Below are 10471 nucleotides of genomic sequence, written 5' to 3' on the forward strand. Positions count from 1 at the left end.
CTCCCATTCCCCCCCCCTCCCACCTCCCTCCAGTCTGCTGGCTCTGAAAAATGCAAAAGAGGCTCAGAAAGCCATTTTCTGCGTTTTTTGTCTGGCTCGTGCATTATCATCATCATTTACTGCCCTCAAGGGGATTGCACAGGTGTGACTGAAAATTTGGCTCTTCCTTTTAAACTTTTGTTATCAGCTTTACTGAAGATGATCTTGCTGGAATAAATGCCAGCCTGCTCTCCTGGAGAGGGACTTGCTTGAAGCTGCTGGCAGAAATCAAGCTGGGGGTGGAAGGATGGGGGTGTCACTAACAGGGAACATAGAGATCCTCTTAGCTTCTGTTGCGAGTGCAAATACAGCCAGCAGTTTGACCTAGACTTTTTTTTTTATTCCTAAAAAACCCCACCATTGCCCTAATTAATGTTTCCATTCATTTAGCTGAAAAACAAGTTAAACAAAGAGGGTCACCTGGTGTTCCTATCAATGCCTGACTAGGATACAGGCAGAACAAATGCATTTAAATAAAACTTTAGAAGAGATGTGACAAGAGAAATGCAGTTTAGCTCAATTAAAGAGAGTTGTCACAGGGATTTGATTCTCAGAATACAGAACTATTGATTCAACAGGAATTAAAGCTCTGAAACAGAAAGGTTTCAAGGTCTTTGCCGTGAGGATATACATCAGGAGAGAGGCAGGGCTCCTTCAGCGCCAGAAGAGCTCTGGCTTTGTTGCTTCCTAGGAAACAGAAGCAGCAAAGGGAACAGAATGCTTTCTGTTAGACCGATGATTAATTTTGGCAAGGATACAAGGTCAGTGACAATACCGAGTAGTATCACAAGCTTCAATCAACAGGTAGCTTTGGCATACTCAGGTACAGAAAACCCACTATAGGTTCTGAAATATTTTAGGAGTATGTGGGGAGAGGCTGGATCAGTGGGTAGGTTTCAGTCCATCGGCAGGAGGTCTCCAACAACACCTGGTCTGAGCCCAGACCACTGTCCAAAGTCAGTGAGACTGTTCAAAGAACCGGTCCCAGGAGATGGGTCCCCTGAGCAGTAAGAACCACCGGGATGAGCAGTCACAGCAATCCAAGAGAGAGATGTCTACTAAAATGGGATTGCCGCCCTGCCCCAAAAGCCAGTCCTTCAAGGTCAGGGTTGAGGAGCTTTCACTGGCAACGTCATCCATTTGCTTCTGTCCCAATCCAGGCAAAACGAGCTCTGGATAAAAATCACAAGATTTCATTTTCCAAGCCTCCAAGTCTGTAACAGCACTGAATTCACTTCAAAAAGTCTTGACTAGAAGAGATGCAATTTAGGTGTCAACACGAGCAGCATCGCTCCCAGCAGCTTCACTGGGAGGGCCTGCAGGGACCCGAGCCTCACGCCGGGGATGCCTGCGCAGAACCACAGGCCAACTTCTGCAAATGGTGTGCGGCTGCTAAAGCAAACACCGCTGAATCGCTCATTCCCAGGCTGAATTACTGCTAATGAGGATAGCATGTTTTCTTCCTCTCCTTCACACCAGCCTCCTCCAGCAAGAGGGAAGGCTTGTGCCTGTTAGCACTAACAAAGCGCTTGGTGCAAAGCACAACTCTCACAATACATCAGCACATTTTCATTCTAGGGCAGCGCTCGGTAATTAATACGGAAAGAGAGGGTGTGGTTTTTTTTCTAAATGACTTATTCCTGAAGTCTGAACATACTTTAACCTTCCTTTTCAGCAGATAAACTCTGTCTCATTTGCAGCTAAGCTCAGCCTCCCCTCCTTTAACACACACTAAACTATTTTGATTAATGAAAGAGTAGGAACAAACCAGTTCCAAGTGTTTTCTATACAGCTCAACTGCTCTTTCAGTTTCAACTCACGCCTAGATAATTATATCACAGCTCTGAGTGCCCCCACCCTTCTGCTGCACTTGGGGAATACTGGAAAGATAAGTCTTTTCTTAATTATTAAATGTAAATAGCTCATTAAATATAATCCAATTACTTTAATTGTAAGAAAAAGGAAGTAATTACAATATGTACATGTATTCTTGCCTGAACAGTTTTAATATCTTAAATGAATCTTTGCAGCATTAATATTTTAAGTTAACCTTTGACACAAGGGAAAAAAAAAAAAGGCAGTGACTCCCTGATATTTTCCAGAAGTGTTATATCTGCTGGGATTTCTGTTCACAAAAAACAAGAGAACAGCCTTGAGCATCTAAATTAAAATGGTTTATGAACAGCGTCTTAATAAAGTCAAAATAACACATGGGTTTTCTAACGCCGAGGAAAAAAAAAAAATTACATAGGATGCCACATTAAGACCCAAAATATGCTTTTTGGCTCTCTGGAGTCAAGCGGGATGAGTACAAACTCAGGAGAACAGGCAGGTCCCCACCCCCCCAGTACCAAAAGCCACCACGTAAGTGGGGTTTTCCAGGCAGTTTGCCTTCCCCACACCTACGGTTTGTCCTGTCCGAGGCTGGGAAGAGGAACCAGAGCTGGGAGGAAGGGGCCTGCCCCACGTCTGGGATTACCCAGCTCTTCCGTAGAGGCGCCCAGCGAGGGGACCCCACAGAAACACCAAATCTGGTTTTTGTGAGTGCACAAGCCATCTGTGCAACGTACGGGCATGGCGCATGATCCTGGGCTGCCATTTGGGATTTGCAGGCAGAGCTGCAGGAAGCTGCGAGGAGCAGTCTTCTGGTTTTGCTCAACAGCATGACAATCCTTGGACTCACTTTCTCCATCCATGCAGCCAGCGGGACCGAACAACCTTCCAGGCAGACTTCAGCAAGGCCCCACTGTTTCAATCAGCCCCCCCTGGTCTGACAGAGTAGGGTCAAATTTCAGCTTGGACGTGGTGACAGATGCCTGTATAATCTCCTTGGGACAGTCAGAAAAATATTCTTTTTAAGCTGTAGTTGTTTCCATTTTGCACATTCTGAGCCCAGCAGTGATCTCACCTTATGTAATCTACAGTGCAAACTCCAGGCTCTGGACCATCCAACACTATTTCAGAGTGTTTGAAACCATCACTTTACTGAACCAATCTTTTCGGGAAAAGAGAGATTAGACCGTATTAGGGATGCTAAAGATGCAAGTCTTTCTATCAAAGCTCACCACAAGGTCTATAATAAGCTGCTTTATGGAAACCTCTCATGTGAAGCCAGACCCTAGATGTAACCTCCTTGATACAATATTGAATTCTCAATAGCAACCAAAAGGCTATTTTGTATAAGTTAATTACATGCGTTTTTAATTTAGCCTCCAAAAGGGAAGCGGACAGTTATTTCATGCTGCCCTAGACAGAAGGTAAAGGTTTTACACAAGCTGTGTTTATAGCTATATGCCGTCCTCCAGCGAAGGACCGGCTCAGCAGCTTTTTTTTTTTTTTTTTTTTTTTGCAGCTGCAAGGCCAAAACCATCAGAGTGTGTGCTTTTTCTTACGGTGCACAAAAGCAGGGTGCCTGAAAGGGAACTCGCTTCCGCTCTGGCAAGCACTCAACCAACTATTTGCTGGGCTAAGGGGTGGTCGGGGAACTTTCACCCATCCATTCAGCTAGGGCCGCTATTCCCCCTCCCTCCCAATTAAATCCCATTTTTTGCACTCCATGCATGAACCGCAGCTACACCAATACATCAGATATTGTGGCTGATAGCCTTCTCTGAATGCCACTTAAAGCCCTCCAGTGCAGAGCTGCCTGAAAGCAAAGCATCGTTCATTCTTTGAGCAACAGAAAAAGACTTTTACTATACAGAGACTTGAAGTAAGACTCTAAGAAGTAGGAAAAGGGCATCCAGTGAAAGAGGAAATGAGAAATTAAAACCACATTCAACCTTATTAGCGGTAATACAATAGGTCAACAAAGTACTTCGCAAAACACCACAGCATGTGAACAACTTATGCAGAACTCGCTCCTATGTGATCAGTGACACCAGCTCATTTGTCTATTACGGAAAAAACCCGAAGATTTTCAGCAGTTCTTTTAAATAGCCCAGCCGGGAGGGGAGATGGCTGGACATATTACCTCCATGCCTTGCAGGAGAGTACACTTACAAGACGAGAATGGAAGGAATATTCCCCCTCCTCCTTTTCCATCTGAAACATTTTCTCTCTCTAGGGATTTCCAGCATCTTAAAAGCGAAGCCTCTTTGAAGTACCACAAAGTGGCATTGCTCATCATTTCAGTAATGATAGTAAATAAGCTCCAGTATTTTGTTGATCCTTTTCCTTTTACTTTACAAACAAAAGGTCAGAGTCATTAGCCCAGTTTTATGAGCAGAGAGAAATGGAGGCTCGGAAGAGGCAGGTTGCTCTGTAACATCATCAGAAACGTCAGTGAACAAACAAGAGAAAGAAATCCTAAGCCACAGGACTTAAGAACAGCCATGCTAGGTCATGCAGTCTCCAGATAAACCAGCATCCTCTGTCCATCAGTGGCCAGATAGCAGGTGCATAAAGAAAAGAGCACAAGAACAGGGAAAGCACAGAGCAACATTTCTCCCTGCTGTCCTTTTCCATGTTGCAGCATCCCACTGCACCTCAAGACCACGGTGAAACAAACACTGTAATTTAATTGTCCTTTATGGATTTCACTTCCATAAACTGGTGTCATCAGTTTCTGAACTCATCTAAACAGTTGGCATCTATGAAATCCCGGGGCAGCAAGTCCCACATTTATCAGACACTAGGTGAAAAGATGCTTCCTTTTATGCCTTTCACTTTTAAATCAGGAGATTTTAATCTCAAATCTATGTATGTCTTTGCTTCATAAAGGAGTTGTTCAAATAAATGCATCACCATTCATATTAAACAAGCACCTTCCGAGAGAAGGTTATCTGGCTGCATCAGACAACACCAGAGAAGCTCTCAATTCTCTTATTGAGCACTTTCAGCAAAAAACAAAATAATAAACTCATGGTTTAGTTTTGATTTACGGCAGCAGTAAGAACAAATTATTTTTAGCAGACAGATCTTTGCATGTTGCCCATCCCGTTCTCGACTGCCACCACTTCCAACAGTAATGCAGGAGAATCAAAACCTCCAAGACAACAGGTCACTAGTGATCTCAGAGCAGCTCCTCTAAAGCGGTGGTACAACAACTGCCCCCCGTGCAGAAATTTAAGCCCTCGAGAATAAATGCTAACTGCTGCTGCTTCATAGGCATCTCCCTTCTTCCTCTCTTGGCGTCACATCATCCCTTAAACCACCTCTTCTGCCCAAAACAGGTCTGGGATACTGCTCTGTAAGAGGAGGCACAGGTGTTGAAGGAACAGAGCAGGTCGCCACTGACTCCCTTTGTGGGAGCCCAACTGAGATCCCCAGTCCTTTGTATTTTCATCAAAGGCCCCGGCAGATGCATACTCGAGATATATCTGTGCTCCACCACTTCTCCCCTAACAGCATAATACCAGAAAGCTTTACCACGATTTCAAGAATTAGGGTAGGATCCAGAGGAACTATTTCCCAGGCCCATCACCGCAGTGAAGGCGAGCTCAGGATGGAGAATGTGATTAACACTTTGCGCTGGCGCTGGGCTGCTCAACAGAATAATGTGGAAGTTCACATTTTGGTTCTTCTGGGAGGGGACCTCTCCCCTACTGCCTCCCAGGCAGGAAAAAAAAAAATATCCTGCAGACCTTCAGATGGAAAACCAAATCTTATGTAAATCAGAATCAGGCCTGAATCTGATAACCTTCTGTAGAAGCTCCTGTTAGCAAGCACACCCTTTGCAGTGAGGCCTGATTGGCAGCACTGGTAGCCTTCCCTCTTCAAAAAAGAAAACACACAGTCTTTTTATTACACAGAGTTGCAAAAATATAAAGGAAGTAAATGTCACCAGGGAGGTTCTGTTCTGAGCAGACATTTGCTTATTACCCAGAAGCCGTTTCCACATGCCTTTTTTTCAATCCAGTGTTTATAAATACCTAAAATATTTAAATAAATGTTAATCTGTGGTAACTAAGGGCCCGATCTCACAAATATTTATCCTTGCACAGTGAGAATAAATACTCAAATACACAGTTTCTTACTACAGATCCCCTTAGAAGCAAGAGCGCTGCTGAAAGCAGTAACACAGGCTGGGAAAATAGTTGCATTTTGCTTTCCTAGGTTTCCACCCAGTAAAAGCATCATTTTTGGTCTGCCTCCTGTGCATTTTGCACAGCATTACTTTAGAACCTATATAAAGGAGCACGCCCAGCACTGAGCCTTCAGACAGTGGCCTTTTCTGGTTATTTTAACCTTCAGAAGGAGGTTTTTTTGGCAGTGCGTGTTTTTGCCAGGTGCTAGTGTCCCATTCTGTACAGGGATGGCGGGAACTTCATACACACCGCACGTAAACACAATTGCTATTCAATCCTTTTCCTGGTTTGTGACTCGTACAGCACACGCAGCAACTTATTTTGCTCAGCTGAATGACCAAGGGCTAAGTATTATCACCAAACCTAGCAGAGACAAAACAGAAACCTTACATTTAAAGTTATTAAACATCTGAGTCTAGAAAGCCCACAGAGAGAAACTATCTAGAAGGATTAAAGCTGAGTCTTAACACTTGTTGAAATCTTCCTTATTACAGTCTGTCAAAGAAAACTAACCTGATTTTGTGGAAACATTAATCCTAACAACCTGCTTTGTTCTTCTACCACCACAAAAATACAGAAAACCAGGAGATGGATTTGCTGCTGTAACTGTATGCATATGAGGCAATCACTGAAGTTTTAACCCCTCCACCCACACTATGTGATTATCTAAGCTTTGTGAATGAAATCAACTTTTCCTAGACCAGCCCTGAAGAATGAGATATATTCAAAGCATGCTGAGAAACTGGGTTGGTAGTTATCATAAAAGTTGTATTCTTTTTAATGAATCACTGCTCACAAATACCTTCTGAGCTGTAACTTAAAAATATATCATTTCTGTTCGGTGTGTCACATCATTCACAGGGAAACCAGTTTTATACTCTGCTTAAAAGAACTTTACTATTAACTCATTACTTCAAACCGCAGCAGTGATATCTCTAAAGCCATGAGGGCTGCAGTTCCAGCCTCTACCCTTCTTCAGTATGCCACTCACTTCACAGCAAATTTCAAACAGGACTTGTACAAAATAAAGGAGCCAGAAACACATCATATTTCCTTCTTTGTTTCCTGCAACCTTAGCCTGCATCCTCCTACCCACCCCCCAGCATAGTTTTGTAAAACCAGGGCTTGAAAGATTTGTTAGGAATGTAAACCAGACAGAAGCTAAATCGAGAAACAGTGTGAGCCCACAGCCTGAGATCAGGCAGAGGCATCACACTGCTGCACCACTGATTTTTTGCGGGACAGGGGTGTGGGAGTGGCAAAATGAAGCAGGGGTCTTGCTAACATCACCGTGCAGTGCTTGGGAAAACCCGATCAGCAGCAGACATCCTGGAAAGGCTTTCATCTTCACAGCTGTGAGGAGGAAGGAGTCTGACAGGCATAAGCCATCAGAAGGTGGTTGGGTTTTTTTTAAATAAAAAAATGGAATGTGGGGCATTTACTTTTTGAACTTGTTACCAGACAGATTAAAAAAAAAAAAAACAAACCACATTTCTTTTCAAAAGCAGTGAAAATATGCACTTTAGAGAAAAGTTTACATTCAGTTCAGCCCTGGAAGTTTATCTCCTTACAACACATACTCATAAAGTAGACCAAGGCTTCACCTTGTCTCAGCTGGGCTACACACCGAGCTGGTAAACCTACTCCTCACCCCAAAGAGAACGAGCAGAAATGGATGCTTTGGAAGGCAAGAAATCCCAGATCTCCACCATCACCAACCCACCCCGGGACAATACTGACAACTGTAGCTTAACCAAAGATCAGCGTTAGGGGGGTATTTAAAGCTTGGGTCAAGCTCTCTCACTCAAACTTCATGTTTTCAAACACAAACCTTAAAAAAAAAAAAAAAAAAAGCAAAAATACACAGAACTGGAGCGCCTGGCGTACTCCACCCCACTTCCTGGATAAAGCTCGTCCTTGGCTGTGAATGCAAGTGGATTTTCAAAGTCACTCTATCAACATGCTGTCTGTGTTTTCAGTGGGTAGATGTTAGCTTTGGTTTGTTTTTAACGAAGTTTTGGATTAAACTCTGTATCGGTTTCTATGACAAAAACCTACTCAAGGTCAGTAAGGGGCAAATCAGAATGAAAAGTGTCGCAACGCAGCATTTTAAATTCCTGCAGTATTTAGTAGCAACTGATTCTGCAGATGTTTAAAACGGGTGGAAAACATAACTATTTCTCCTTCATGTGACCAAGCATACAGACTTTAGTACTTCCCATAAAGTAACATTTTGCATCCATCAGCTTTGTCACAGGGAAGCACATGCACACACACCCTGCCAGTTTCTGACATATTTTACTTTCAACTTTTCCATCTCACAAGTCTTTGGGAAGGACACACAAGCACGAGGGCTACAGAAGGCTCCGTGACCCTGTCTGCAGCAGGTGTACTTAATAAAAGGTTTTTTACCATTTTTAATATAATTTCACATCTTTCAACACCTGCAGTGCTAAAATACTTAAGACTTTCAGTGTTTTCTAGTGTCTTTATCGAACAGGCCTACTCCTAGCATTAACACATCATACAGTCCCACCAGTGGTCTGAGCTATGTAGAGGTGCCCAATTCTGTTGTTGCTACTAATGAATGTAAAAGAGTAATGCCAAACGTGAAGCTTTTGGCAAGAAAAAAAATATCCTACCACAAAAAGGTCCTTGAGGTCAAATAATAGCTAACACAGAGGAGGTGCAATCTCTTACCTTTCTCCAAAGGACACAGGCTATTTGTATCCCCAAAAGCCCAACACAAACCTAAATGCTGCTAAGGCATAACCTCAAGGATAGTCACGAACAATTTACTACTTCTCTGGAAGAATTACAGTCTGAGATCACCAGCAGGTCAGTGCATTTGACCAAACTACGCAACCATATCCCATTACACCCTTCACAGCTTCCTTTCAGAGAGCGCTTAGGGATATAATATTGGGGAAAACACTTTCCAAAGCACACTACAGCACCCAGACAGTCTCACTCCAAGTAGTTTTATATTTTGTGTGCCCATAGGTAACAGTCAAGGGGCTTACACACACACTTACAGTGCACCCAGACATACTGAGGGATGCACCCACTTGTGGGGCAGGAAAACAGCCACAAAGGAGAAGTTGCTTTCACAGCAACACTCCATGAGTACACAGTCGCCAGAACTTGCACCAACAAGGGCGGCCAGCTCACACCCAGACAGACTTTGTACACAGACACGCACACGTTTTCACAAGCAGTGATGTCAAACCCAGACACCAAAGACTGCAACCAGCCTGGAACGACAGGGACCCCCCTCTCCCAGCACAGCACCACTGCCTCTCCCTCAGAGGGGACCCTGCAGCACCCCCACTTCTCCCCAGCTTCCCCAAGCCATTCCCCGCTAAGTCAGACCTCTTAACAGCCCCAGGACAGCAGACACCGGCGAGGCCTCGGAGTTGCCCAGCAGACCGGCATTTCCCTACCCCAACACAGGGCTCTGTCCACCCCTCCGGGCAGGCCAGCCCTCGCCCTACACCTCAGCTCCTCCGGCCAGGGCACACGCCCTGCACTGAGCCATGGCCCCTGGGAGGGGCTGGGCAAATGTCAGCCCGGGGATGAAGCCATTTCCTCCTCCTCGTCCTCAGGCAGGGGCCAGGCCCGCCCCAAACCTCCCACCCCACGGGCACCAGAGCCCACACCACTGGGGACTCACTATGTGGCAGGAAACAGTGCCCAGCTCGGCCCCACAGCTCACTATTTAGCAAGGGCCTAGCGGCCCAGCCCAGCGCCTCCACCTCTCTCCCCCGGGAAGAGGCAGCCTGGGAGGCCTGAGGAACCACCGCTCGCCCCTCTCGTACTCACCCCTCTCCACGACTGTCCCCTCCGGCCCCCTCAGCTCGTTACCACCAGGGCGGGCCAGCCCGGCCGTCCGCCATTCCACAGCTCCCCCTCCCTGCCCTGACTGAGCCTCGCCCCGCCTCCTCCCGGCCGCCGGTCCGCTGCGCCATTGGCTAGCCTGTCAAAGACGCTGCCACGCTAGTGGCTGTGTGTGGCTGTCTATCAAAGCCGCCCTACGCCACTTGCGTACGAAACTAGAGCAGCAAAAGAACCCCACCCAAGCCGGCCGCGCAAAGAGAGTAAACAGAGAGGAACGTACTATTAGGGGAGATAGGTGGGGGGAGTTCCAGAAGGTTTTGGGACAGATTCCAGGAGAAAGCGGTTGAACTGTGACACCACGCGCAGCCACGACATTTTAAAAATATGCAAATGAGTCCATGAGGGCCAAATCTCGATATTCTTCTGGTGGATTTGGGGGAAAGGGGATCTCTGTTCCTTCCGCTACCCCCTCCGGAGAACTCGCCCTTTGGTGTCGCCTCTCGCCTCTATGGTCTGACGCCCTGCGAGGAAAGTTCCACCTGGGGGAGGGGGGGTGTCACTCCAGG

The 10471-nt window shown here is 45.7% G+C and overlaps 1 protein-coding gene across 1 annotated transcript in view; it reads right to left on the reverse strand.

The window, feature by feature from the left end:
* The window catches only part of WASF2 (WAS protein family member 2), a 34399-nt gene extending 24376 nt beyond the window's left edge, over positions 1-10023 (reverse strand). The window contains exon 1 of the mRNA XM_026863509.1: positions 9891-10023. The gene's annotated coding sequence lies outside the window, so the exon portion shown is untranslated. The remainder of the gene's footprint in view (positions 1-9890) is intronic.
* Positions 10024-10471: the final 448 nt, after the last annotated feature.

Source organism: Athene cunicularia, assembly GCF_003259725.1.
Source record: "Athene cunicularia isolate RWA chromosome 23 unlocalized genomic scaffold, athCun1 chr23_part2, whole genome shotgun sequence".
Taxonomy (NCBI): domain Eukaryota; kingdom Metazoa; phylum Chordata; class Aves; order Strigiformes; family Strigidae; genus Athene; species Athene cunicularia.